Source organism: Trichosurus vulpecula, chromosome 1 (assembly GCF_011100635.1).
Source record: "Trichosurus vulpecula isolate mTriVul1 chromosome 1, mTriVul1.pri, whole genome shotgun sequence".
NCBI lineage: Eukaryota > Metazoa > Chordata > Mammalia > Diprotodontia > Phalangeridae > Trichosurus > Trichosurus vulpecula.
In genome coordinates this window covers 174,135,387-174,148,096 of record NC_050573.1, presented here as the reverse complement: position 1 = coordinate 174,148,096, position 12,710 = coordinate 174,135,387, and positions in this window count along the sequence as shown.

The window sequence follows — 12,710 nt, the reverse complement described above, 5'->3', positions numbered from 1 at the left end:
TAGATCATGAACCATTTTGACTTTATTCTGATATATGGTGTAAGATAGTGGTCTATGCCCAGTTTCTGCCCTACCCTTTTCCAATTTTCCCAGCAGTTTTTGTGAAATAGTGAATTCTTGGCCCAGAAGCTGGCCTCTTTGGGTTTATCAAAGAGTAGATTGCTATAGTTGTTGACTTCTCTATCTTGTGTACCTATCCTATTCCACTGATCCACACCCCTGTTTCTTAGCCAGTACCAGGTAGTTTTGATGACTGCTGCTCTGTAGTACAGTTTAATATCTGGTATGGCTAGGCCACCTTCTCTAGCATTTCTTTTCATTAATACCCTAGATATTCTAGACCTCTTGTTTTTCCAGATGAATTTTGTTATTATTTTGCTCAGCTCAGTAAAATAATTTTTTGGTAGTTCAATTGGTATGGCACTGAATAGATAGATTAATTTAGGTAAAATTGTAATTTTTATTATATTAGCTCAGCCTAATCATGAGCAACTGATATTTTTCCATTTATTTAGATCTGCCTTTATTCATGTGAAAAGTGTGTCATAGTTATGTTCATATAGGCCCTGGGTTTCTCTTGGCAAACAGACTCCCAAATATTTTATAGTGTCTACAGTAACTTGGAATGGAATTTCTTTTTCTATCTCTTGCTGTTGGGCTTTGTCAGTAATGTATAGGAATGCTGAGGATTTATGTGGGTTTATTTTATATCCTGCAACTTTGTTAAAGTTGTTTATTATTTCAAGTAGTTTTTTACTTGATTCTCTAGGATTCTCTAGATAAATCATCATATCATCTGCAAAAAGTGATAATTTAGTTTCTTCTTTTCCTATACTAATTCCTTCAATTTCTTTTTCTTCTCTTATTGCTACAGCTAATGTTTCTAGTACCAAGTTGAATAATAGGGGTGATAATGGACATCTTTGTTTCACCCCTGATCTTATTGGGAATGCATCTAGCTTATCCCCATTAATTGCCAAATTATAGCCTTTTCTCGGACCTCTCTGCAGCCTTTCACACTGTTAGTCACCCTCTTCTCTCTAAATTTCTTGACACTTTTCTCTCTTGATTCTCATCCTGTCTGACTGCTCCTACTCAGTCTCCTTTGTGAGATCTTCATCTAAGTCATACCTGCTAACTAACTAACACTTAGGACTCTATTCTGGGCCCTCTTCTCATCTCCTTTATACTATTTTCCTTGTGGTTTCTTCAGCTCCAATGGAGTCAACTATTTACTAAGCTGATGATTCTTAGATCTATTTGTCCAGCACTCACCTTTCTCCTTACCTCCAGTCTTGTATCTCCAACTACCTATTACTCATCTCCAACTGGATGTTTCATAGATATCTATAATCCTGGTCCCAAAGCCCATTGGTATGGAACTCTCTCCTCACAGGAATGCCCTGCCCTGTGGGAGGGGTGGGGTAGAGCTGGTGAGAGGAAGAGCTTCCCTCTCTAGTCTTCTTTGAGTTCCTTTCAAGCTTCAAATTGCTTTGGGCACTTCCAGCTTCCAGCTTCAAGAGGAAAGATGGAAGAAGCCAACCCCATTTCAGGTTGCTGAAGGAAAAGACTCCGGCAAGACTTGAGAGGAGTGTGTAGTCTCCATCATATACCTAGACCCAGCTTGCTATGCCAGTGACTTCTTTTGGGTGAGATCTAGGGCTCTCCCTTTTGGCTGATCTTACTTTTACCACACTCTCAGTAGCAGAGCTCCTTCACTCGTCTGATGTATATTCTCCTATACCTTCTCTAATATCTGCTTTGCTAGATAAATGGGTTTTCTTGGCTAATTTCTATGTGTGTTCATTGTGGAACTATTATTTGGTGGAAAGGGGGTCAAATTTTAGATATAGAGTTTGAGATTCTCCTTCCTCCCCAAAATTGAACAGCAATCACAAGTTAACTTGAACCTGATCCTAGACCTACAATATTTAAGGGAGCAGACAGATTTAATTCTAGCCTGAAATCTCCCCTCTCTGAGAAGACCAGAAGGCCACTGGTCCCAACTTCCCACTTCCCTTCTTGGGAGGAATTAAAGTGTCCATTGGAGAAGGGGAGAGGAGGAGGGTGAAGAGGTAAGAGAGATGTCTACTCTGCCTCCCTTCAAACTATAGAAGGATAACCCATGCTACATGTGGGGGGAGAGTGCCTAGCTACACTTTTTTAATTTTATTTATTTTATTCTGAATTTAAGAAATTAAAAAAAAAACTATACTTAGCACCTAGCTACACTTCTTTTTAAATTTTTTATTTATTTTATTCTGAACTTAAGAAATAAAAAATGAATAAAACAACACTTCTTAAACTAAAAATGTCCAAAACTGAACCCATTATCTGAACCTCCACTTAGCTGCCAAATTGATCATCCTAAAGCACAGGTCAGACCATATTACCCCACCCCAACCCCCATTCAATCAAGTCTAGTGGCTCCCCATTATCCCCAAGATAAAATATAAAATGTTTTATCTGGCTATTAAGGCTCTCTAATACCTGGCCCTTTCCTATCCTTCTAGCCTTCTTATACTCTATCACATATCCTCCATATCCAGTGACAATAGCCTTCTTGCCTCTCAGATATAGTGACCCTCTATCTCCAGACTCCAGGAATTTCACAGGCTATCCCCCATGCCTAGACTCTTTCCTCCTCCTGCCTTCCCTGGCTTCCTTCAAGTCTCATGTTTAGGAAAAAGCCTTTCCTGTCCTCCTTAATCTTAGTCTCCTCCTTCTGAAATTACTTGCAATTTATCCTGTATGTAGCTTACTTGTACAGAGCTGTTTGCATGTTGTCTTCTCCACTAGATTGTGAATTCCTTAAAAGTAGGGGTTTCTTTGTTTTTGTTTTTGTTGGGTTGGGTTTTGGATTTTGTTTTGCTTTTGCTTTTCTTTGTATTGCCAGTGCTTAGTATAGTGCTTCGTGCATAGAAGGTGCTTAATAAATACCTGACTTGTTAAATTGAATAGCTGAGAGACAGGACTTAACCCCAGGTCTTCCTGCCTTTGGGCCCACTTTATGTATCCAATTTCCTTTTTTGTTTTCATGGTGTAGTGAAAAGACTACTAGATTTAGTGGACCTGGGTACAAATCCTGACTCTGCCACTCACTACATTTGGGTATGTCACTTAACATCTCTAGGCTTCGGTTTCTTTATCTATAAAATGCGGAGTGGGGAAGCTGGTCTCAAAAGACCACTAAGGCTGTTCCCAATTTTATGTGTATGATTCATATCACTATATGATGAAATCTATCAATGCTTTCCTAAGCACAGAGTTAGGCTAAATGAGGACAGAAACAAAAGAGAACTCACACACGCATAGAAAAAATGTATAAATGAGTGGCTCAGGTAAACATTACCACTGAATGAAACTACCCATTTTTCAACTCACAGGCATTTGCATATTGTAACTGCTTCCTCTGCAAATGTTTATGATTTGATCCAAGGTGACATTCACTGCTTCCCTTGCCCAATAATACATCTTGAGGCAGAACAATCAAATCTTCTCTTTAGCACATTCCTGACTTTATGAATACTTCAACCTACCTAAAAACCTCCTAAGTCCATGATGGTAATGGAGATGTTCTTGTAAAATATTATCCAGTCTCCTATTTGGATAGAAAAGTAAAACTTAAGATTCAAGAGTTCAAACACTGAAAATCAGCTGAGTTATAATCTCGGCCCTGTCATGAAATCCCCATGTGACTTCCATTAGTCACTTTATTCCCCTAATCCCTTCTTCCCTTACCCCAATCCCTAAATTAGAAAATAGAAATAACAGTTGGTGATATGGATATAAACATTTAACTACTTCAGTAGTATTTTTCAAAAACATTTTTTTTTACCAAGGGTGTGGAATTATTTTAAACATTGGCTCATTCTCACTCAACCAATCTATCAACAAGCATTTATTAAATGCTAACTGTGTGCCAGGCATTGTGCTAAGCACTGGGGATACAAAGAAAGGCAAAAACTGCCACTGCCCTTAAGACAATCTCCAGGGGAAGTTTCCAACAGGATATTAAAAATTGCCAGAAATAAATGAGTACAGATATAGATAGATAGACAGACAGACAGACAGACAGATAGATACATTCATTCATACATGCATGCCTGTTTTAAAGTACCTGGTAACCTTTTATTGTTAAGCACAAAGCTTTGTCCAAAAAAAAGGAGAAAGTGAAAGATAAGAGAGCCGGGAATGTACTCAGAAACGCTCTCCTTTAGGAGTCTCTTGTGTCCTGGGCTCTCTCTAATCATCATAACCCCTCTCTAGGTGTGAATCCATAAGCATATGAAAGCCTGTCATGCCAGTGAGTTTCCTATACCTGCCACAGTGTGAAGCCCCTATGTTTCTGGCCCTGAGGAGAAGTTCGCTTTCCTTGCAGCAAGATAATGTTTTAAAAAGCTGACTTTTAAACCTCTTACTGAATTTTTTAATGGATTAAATTCATCATGTCACCAGCTGCTGTGCAGCTAATAGAGCCATAAAACACTGTATTAAAGGATTACCCATGCAAAATTTCCTCTTGCGCTAATGTGAATTTTAATACTTTTAACATTTAGTTGAGATGGGAATGTCCAAGAACAGCTTGTTCAATAGGTTGTTCTATAAAATTAAGTTCTTCAGCTCATCAGAAATGCCAGGACTCCATTAAGTTAAAATTTTACAGAGAGGCTAAGATGATTCACTGTATAGCATTTGTGAGGAGGGAGACAACATCTGCTTCTCCATTAATGTGTGTGTGTGTGGGTGTGTGTGTGTGTGTGTGTGTGTGTGTGTGTGGGTGTGTGTGTGGGGGTGTGTGTGAAAGAGAAAGAGAGAGATTGAGAAAGACAGGAGAGGGAGGGAGAAGAGAAAGAGAGAGAGAGAGAGAGAGAGAGACCTAGAAAGACAGAATCAGCAACAGTGACAGAGGAGAGACAGAGACAGAAAGAGGCAAAACAGACACAAGTCCCACCCACAAGTTTAGGAGAAATGGGCTGAACAGATGAGAATGCTAACATCAAAATTGTTGGAGGTCAATCCCAGCCTGACAACGGTTCTAATTAATTAGGCCATCTAAATTTATGTTGTCTCAAGCACCAGTGGTCAGAAGGTTAAAAAAAAAAAACCTTATAACACCCAAAATGCTAATTCTGCAAAATCGTGCATATCACACTTTGCATACATCTCTCTGCCCTGTGCCTTGCCCGATGTTTATTAACAGAGGGTCATTGAACAGGGTTGTTTCTGTTGTTATATCTTCCAAGGAATCTTGAATCATTTTGATAGATGGATAGAAGGTACTTTGTTATGTCTCTGTAACAGGAAAGTATGTCATGAAGCCTTAAAGCCATCAGGGAACCTAGAAATCATCTTATTTCAAACTCTTTCATTTTCAGGGGAGGAAACTGAAGATCATTGAGCTCTTGCCAAGACTTTGACCTAAGCCTCCTGACCTAGTCTAATGCAATATCCTTTCTACTATACCATGATGCCCCTCTTATTTGTGTATAAATATATTTGGATCCACTTTGCATATATGAAAGAACACTGGATATAAAATAAAATAAAATATCAGTACAGCAAAATTAAGAATACAACAGCTATGATAGACTAATGTATGCATGACCCCAGTGTCACATTGAGCAACATCAATAAAGATAAGGTATCTTATAAATAAGGTATTATACATTAAATTTTAGAAGTCACTTAATAAAATTCCAGTTTTCCAATTTCTGTGAGTTTGGCCACCATTTGAGATTACAGTATTTAAAATGAAATTTTGTTTTCTCAGATTACCCTCTCTTTTGCCTCTTTGAACAACTTCTATCTTCCAGGCCCTAAGCATTGTGGTTACCTGTGATTCATACATACAAAAAAAAATTCCTTATTTGCTGAAGGAATTGCCTGTCTGAACAAGTCTTTGAAAATAACACACAGTTTCTTTAATGTTGTTCAATTATTGGACAGTATTTAGTCATAAAAGAAGGCTCCAAATTGTCATCCCAACTAAAAGAGACCATTAGCATGTACCCTGTCTTATTTAAAATACAACCCAAGGATGATCCATTTTAATGGAAATTCTCCAAAGCCAACATTCCTCGCCCCAGCTGAATTTTGTCCCTGGCTCCATATTTTGTACTGTGTATGTATTACTGTTCTGAGAGCCTGTCATTTCTTATCAGAATGAGAAAGGCTAAAGAGATAATATTTCAATAACATACTGGCCTGATCATAAAATAACTCAATGGAAATGTGTAAGTGCCTCAGGCAGCTCAGCAGGATAGTCAGCAGTCAGATGATTTCTATTCTGGGTTTTTTTTTTTATGGTTACATTTTCTGTTATATCAGACATACCCTCAAGTCTTAGTTATGCTTTTATTCAAAGAGGAGAAACCATGGTATAAAGACCTACAAAACTTATTATGATATATTACTGTAAAGAAATAAAAGTGGGTGCCACAGTAGCATATTGATAAGGACAGGCCTGCCACATTAATTGACCTTTTTTCATCTCAACCACCGGGGCTGAGGCCTAAGCATCAAGGTTGCTAGGCAACGGGGTCACTGCTTTCAGGTCTTAAATGCACAACCTAGTCAAGAAGAAGATGATGTGATCTTCAGAAAGGGAGCAGATGTTTGTCAGCGGAAAGAATTTCTATACATATGCATGGATTTCTTTATTCTTTGCTTTCTTTCTTTCCTTTTTAAATTTATTTTCTTTCCTTTTTGCTTTTTTATTTTTTTCCTCTTACTGGAGGCTGAAATGTAAAATTTATTTAGGAAAGGAAAAATGGGAAGGGGTTTGAAAGTTCTAATGATCAGACCAGTTCAGTGGAAGAATATAAAGAGAAAGCAGAGCCAGGAGTCTCCTTGATTTACCGATTTACTCCAAGACATGATGCTTCAGTGTTTAAGCTTCTGATGGAGGTGACATAAAAACCTCATTCGCGACACATGTACACAGACAAGTCAAAAATATTGATTGATCCTGGAAGATTAATTAGGGGGGAGGGGAAAATCTGATTCCAAAGTGAGCTTTTACACTCTTTCATAAATATTACTGCATTCTGCCATGCTTAATGACAGAGCTTGAGGCAAGCCAATAGCTCCTAAAGGTCAGCTCAGAGAAAAGTTCATTCCTTACCCCTCTCTCTGCGCAAAGGTTTGCCAAGTCAACACTTAAACTTTAATAAAGGGCACTGAACAAGAGCCTATTCCTCACCTGGAAATAAGCACACCATCCCTATGCAAATAGCATTTGCATGTGCCCCATAAGAAAGTGGGCTAGCCTCCGCTATATCAGACAAATAGCATTTCTATGACAGCTTTTGTTTTACAACAGGAAACCTGCTATATTTAAATAAATGTCAGGAGTGAGGCAGGAATTGTGAATTTCCCATTTCATAGTCTTTGTTCACCCTAGAAATATGACAGCTGTGTTATGTTACCTTGTTTCATGGCATACTCTGCCTATGCAGTGAAATCTCTTAGACGAGGCCAATGTTTCCTGTTACCCAAATTTCAATCTTCCCTACTGTTGATGGGAAGGGGAGTTGTTTAGAATGGATGTGTGTGTGTATGTATCTCTATGCATGTGTTAATATGTATTGGGAAGAGGAAAGGAAAAAAGAAGGAGCAAATGAGTACCACCTATTGGAAAAAATTTGGAATCATGGGTGTCAAAAGCAGATACTAGGCTTTCCCAGCTTCCCCCACCCCCATCCAGGTACGATGTAAGAACTTCTAGATCCCACCTGATTTCAACCCCCAGCAGTGAGGCAGAGATTCTGGCTCATATAAATAGCAATGAAGTAGTCAGGGAACAGGTCATGTGCCAAGGGACTAAGGGCTGTCAGATAACTATAATGATTTCTTTGGCCCTTCAGGGTGAAAAATTTACTTCATCCTGTTTTTGCCTGATATTTGCCATTTCCCTCTCCCTGAAGATAACTGCCATCTGTAGATATGCTTGCTTTCTTTTTAAAGCCATGAGCACTGGAAGACCATAAAAAGGTAGTCAATAAAGCATCAGAAGCCAAAAAAATACAGGTTGTCAAAATTCATATCTAAGACCCTAAAAATAAATCAAAGCCCAATTCTACTTAAATGGTCTTTTCTGAGTTATTCTGAACCTAATGTTCATTGGTTTGCAAGAATATGAAGCTAAGTTCTACTCCTCTTTATGTCCTAAGCATTACTTCCACAAGATCTGGGCAGGTCTGGATGACAACAGAGACAAGAGAGGGGGAAGGTGGGCTTTCCCATTGACATTCCCTAGGATACCAGCCACTGACCCAAAAAGCCTGTGGGTTATGTGCTCTGCTTTGCCCTACTTATGGGAGTGGTTCCAATAAGATTCTCGTCTTCAAACTAATCATGCAAAGCAGACTACCAATAGGTGAAGTAGGCACTTGCCTTCCTAGGATGGCTCAAAGCCTGAGAAGCTTAGGTGAGCCAGAAGGAAGGTGAGCCAGGATGAAGACAAAGACTTCGCTCTCTCAACTTCTTATGTGTTGGCTTAGATTCACTTACATTACTTCTCCATGATTTTGTTCCTTCCCTTTAGTAGAATCTCCTGGAGAACAGGGACTGTCTCACTTTTGTACTAGTATTCCCAGTGTCTGATACAGTGTCTGGCACACAGTATGTACTTAAATGCTTTTATGATTGACTGATTGAGTGACCCAAAAGGATTTCAAGGCTAAGGAGAACTACAGAGCCCAGGTCCAAATGGTATTGTGTTGCCTCATTGGAAGGCAGCCTCTGAAATGACTTGAGGTGAATATAGTCTAGGAATCAAAAAGTGATGGACGTTAAAGGGAACTTTCTAACTCTAAGATAAAGGCTTGGGTTAGAAGAATGAATCCTACTAGCATTAGGAAGACAGACTAAATGCTTTTGTTCCCTAATCGGTTTTCTGGCTCTTCTGTCCTCCCAAAGAGCTTGCTCTCTAGAAGCAAAGGCTGCAGGCTGTCTGATTATTTTCTTTAATTTATAGAGAGACAACCAGTGATTCCTACTCTGATAAATGGGTGTGTGGAGACTATCTATTTAATAAAACTATAGTTATGCTCTGGGAGCTAAGCTCACATAAAGATGGCAGAGCCCAACTCTCCTTTTATGGGGAAGAAGTAAAGAAGTAGAATTTTAGAGGAAGACTCCACCTGAAGCCTGAGACAGAGGTGGAGAGTAGCAGAGATGCAACACCAAGAAAGGTATAATAGAGACAGCAAAATCCAAGTACAGAATAGACATGCCCAAGGATAACGTATGGAGGCACACACATAGGAAAGACATGTGACCAAAGAACATGTGTGGAAGGCAAACTTACATCTCTGATGCTACTGATGTCTTCTCCAATTTCATTGTCCTGCTTTCTCCAGTTAGCCGTCATCCATGAGGAGCAGACGCAACTGAAATTGTGATTCTGTTTAGAATAGAGATCTTGAAGCATAATTACCAACACATCATGATTCTTTGTGAATGGCTATAATGCAAACCAATATCCACTAGTGTTCCAAAACGGAACCATGCATATGCCTCATCAGCCTTTCGACCCTAAGTGAGATTTAGCACAAGTTTATTACTTATCCTCAGCAATTAAGCAAGGTTAGACACAGGAAGTCAAGGGAGAAGGTAGCACTTTGTAACTAGGTATCAATATATTTTAAATCATATTTTTTAATTGAAACATTCTTTTAAATGTCATCCAAATATCAGACAGCTAGCTAGGTAGTGTAGTGGATAAATCATTGGACTTAGAGTCAAGAAGACCTGAGTTCAAATCTAGCCTCCGACACTTACTAGCTTTATGACCCTAGGCAAGTCACTTAACCTCCTTCAACCTCAGTTTCCCCATCTGTAAAACACAGACAATAACAGCACCTTCTTCCCAAGGTTGTTGAGAGGAGCCAATGAGATAATATTTGTAAAGCACTTTACAATTTAAAGAACTATATAAATGTTAACTATTACAATTTGTGACTAAATAATATTCATGCTTGTTTGCGTAACCCCATCCGGGGGATATTTCCCCACTCACATTCATGGGTCAGTTCCCCAGAGAAGACCTGCTACTCCTCCATTATAGAGTGATCAATTCTAAAACTACACCTCAGGACCACGTCCACCTACATGCGCACCCCAGAGAAACTTGCCTTCACGCTCACTGAGTAGACATAATTACCTCAAAGCAAAAGTATTTACAAACATGGTATAGTATGAACAGCAGCTACAAAACATTCCTCCCCATAAACCAGGAGAATACCCTCCCACCCTCCCAAAGAACACACATCGCACATGAGAAAAGTGTGAGTCCTCAAATTCTGATCCCAGGTACCAAGGAGTACCTCCAGGGACATTTTAAAATGAGGAGAGAGAGGGAGAAGAAGAAGATTACTGTTTTCCTCTTTGCCTTTGAAAGGAAGCCTTGTGCAGCAGTGGGAAGTGACAAATTTGGAAACAAAGCACCTGAGCTCCAAACATATTTCTTCCACTCACTACCTGTGTGACCTTGGACAAGTCACTTAACCTCTGTGTGCCTCAGTTCCCTATGTGTAAAATGAAAGGGGTAGATTTGAGGGTCTTAAAGACCCCTTAGAGTTCTAAAACTATAAGCCGATGATACTCTGCTGGTGATTATTTACATTATTGTTATTCCATATTCTATAGTCAAGACTCGTTTTCCTGTTATAAAAATCTGAATTGTTTGAATAACACAAGAGCTAGGAAAAAATTTGCATATACCGTCTTATTGAAAAATGAAGGGTAACAACGCTTTTCGTTTTTGTTTTGAAAAAAGGCAGGGTAGATATTGCTACCCAAAGTTTGGAAATGACAGAGAAAAGAACTACAGTTTTCTCTAGGGATGTATGTGGCGCCAGTCTTTAGTGTGCTTTCCCTTTTTTTGTAAACTGCATTTTACTTTTAAAATATTTTTGTTGTCACAAAACAGATATATTCCCAATAAATGTCCAAACAAATCACTTTATGCTTTCTCCTTAGGCAGAAAAAAGCCCAAATTTTCAATTACTAGCAGAAAAGAGGGCTGTGTCCTTTAACGCTGGCCACATGGCACTAATATTGACCACTCTTTTTGACCCAGTTTCCCTGTGTCTCCGTGTTGACTATATTCACCTTTCTGGACTCATTGCGAATACTGCTCTTTTGACTCTGCTTTCCTCACTCCACATCTTCATATTGACTCTTCATATTCATCATTTCTTATTGCACAGTACTATTCTTTTATATTCATGTGCCATAATTTGTTCAGCCATTTCCCAGTTTGGAGTCACATACTTAGTTTCCATTTTTTGTCATCACAAATAACGCTGCTATTAACATTTGTGTACATCTGGGGGTTTTGTTTTCCTCCTCTCTGTCAATAAGGTCCTTGAGGTATAGTCCCAGTAGTGGGATCTCAAGGTCAAAGGGTAAGCACCATTTACTAACTTTTCTTACATAATTCCCAATTGTTTTCCAGAGTGATTGAACCAAATCATAGATATGATAGTAGTGAAATGGCCTATCTGTCTTCCCATAGCCTCTCCAACAGTGAGCTTTCTCATCTTTTAAGATTGGTACTAGTTTGATGGGTGTGAGATAGGATCTCACTGTGTCACATTGTTGGTTCTTAATTTTTGTTGTTCAGTCATTACAGTTATATTCAACTCTTTGTGACTCCACCCCATTTGGGGGTTTTCTTTGCAAAGATACTGGAGTGGTTTGGCATTTCTTTCTACAGTTTATTTTTATAGATGAGGAACTGAGGCAAACAGGGTTAAGTGACTTGCCCAGGATCACATGGCTACTAAGTATCTGAGGCTGGATTTGAACTCAGGAAGATGAATCTTCCTGACTCCAAGCCCAGTGCTCTATCCATTTTACACATAGGGATAGCTACCATGGTACTTAATAAGTACTTGTTATTTGATTAACTGCTTAATTTTATATATTTATGTCAATTTGCTATAGATTTTGGTTGATTTTATGCAAATATTTTTCCCTGTTCTCTAGTGTCTCTTTTTGTTCCAGCTATGATTTTTTTTGTTCATTCCATTTATATAATCAAAACTGTCTCTTTTTTGTCCTTTGTAATCTTCTCTATTCCATGTTGGGGCCAGCTGAAACAACTGAATAACAACTATTCCTTGTCTGATTAGTAATTCTTCCCCTAAACATAGCAGTCAAGGATAAAATCTTCCATTCCCCTCTAATTTTTTTTTTTTAGTGGTAATGGATTTCTATATCTGGGTCAATTTGGAATTTGTTGTGCTACTTTATAGGTTGAATGATGCTGATATAAGTTGATTTTTTGCAAACCAAAGACTAGATTTCCCAGTAGTTCTTATTAAACAGATTCCCTTACCTGGTAGTTTGTTGGCTACCAGACAGGCGTGTGTGTGCATTTGTTTCTAAATCTCATTTATCTAATTCACTCCACTGATCTCCTTTACTATCTTTCGTCAAAACCAGTTTTGGTAGTTATCGCTCTGAAGTGTAGCTTGAAATCTAGTATTTTGTCTCCTCCTTAATATAATTTTTGTCCTATCCATTGATATTCTTGACCTTTTATCCTTCTAGATGAATTATACAAAGTTAAAGTTTTCCTTTGGTCATCTGGTTTGTATGGTACTAAATCTGAGGAGCAATTTGGACAATATTGCTGTGCTGGCACGGCCCAGTCATGAAAACTGAATATCTCTCCATTTATTTAAACCTTTTTAAAA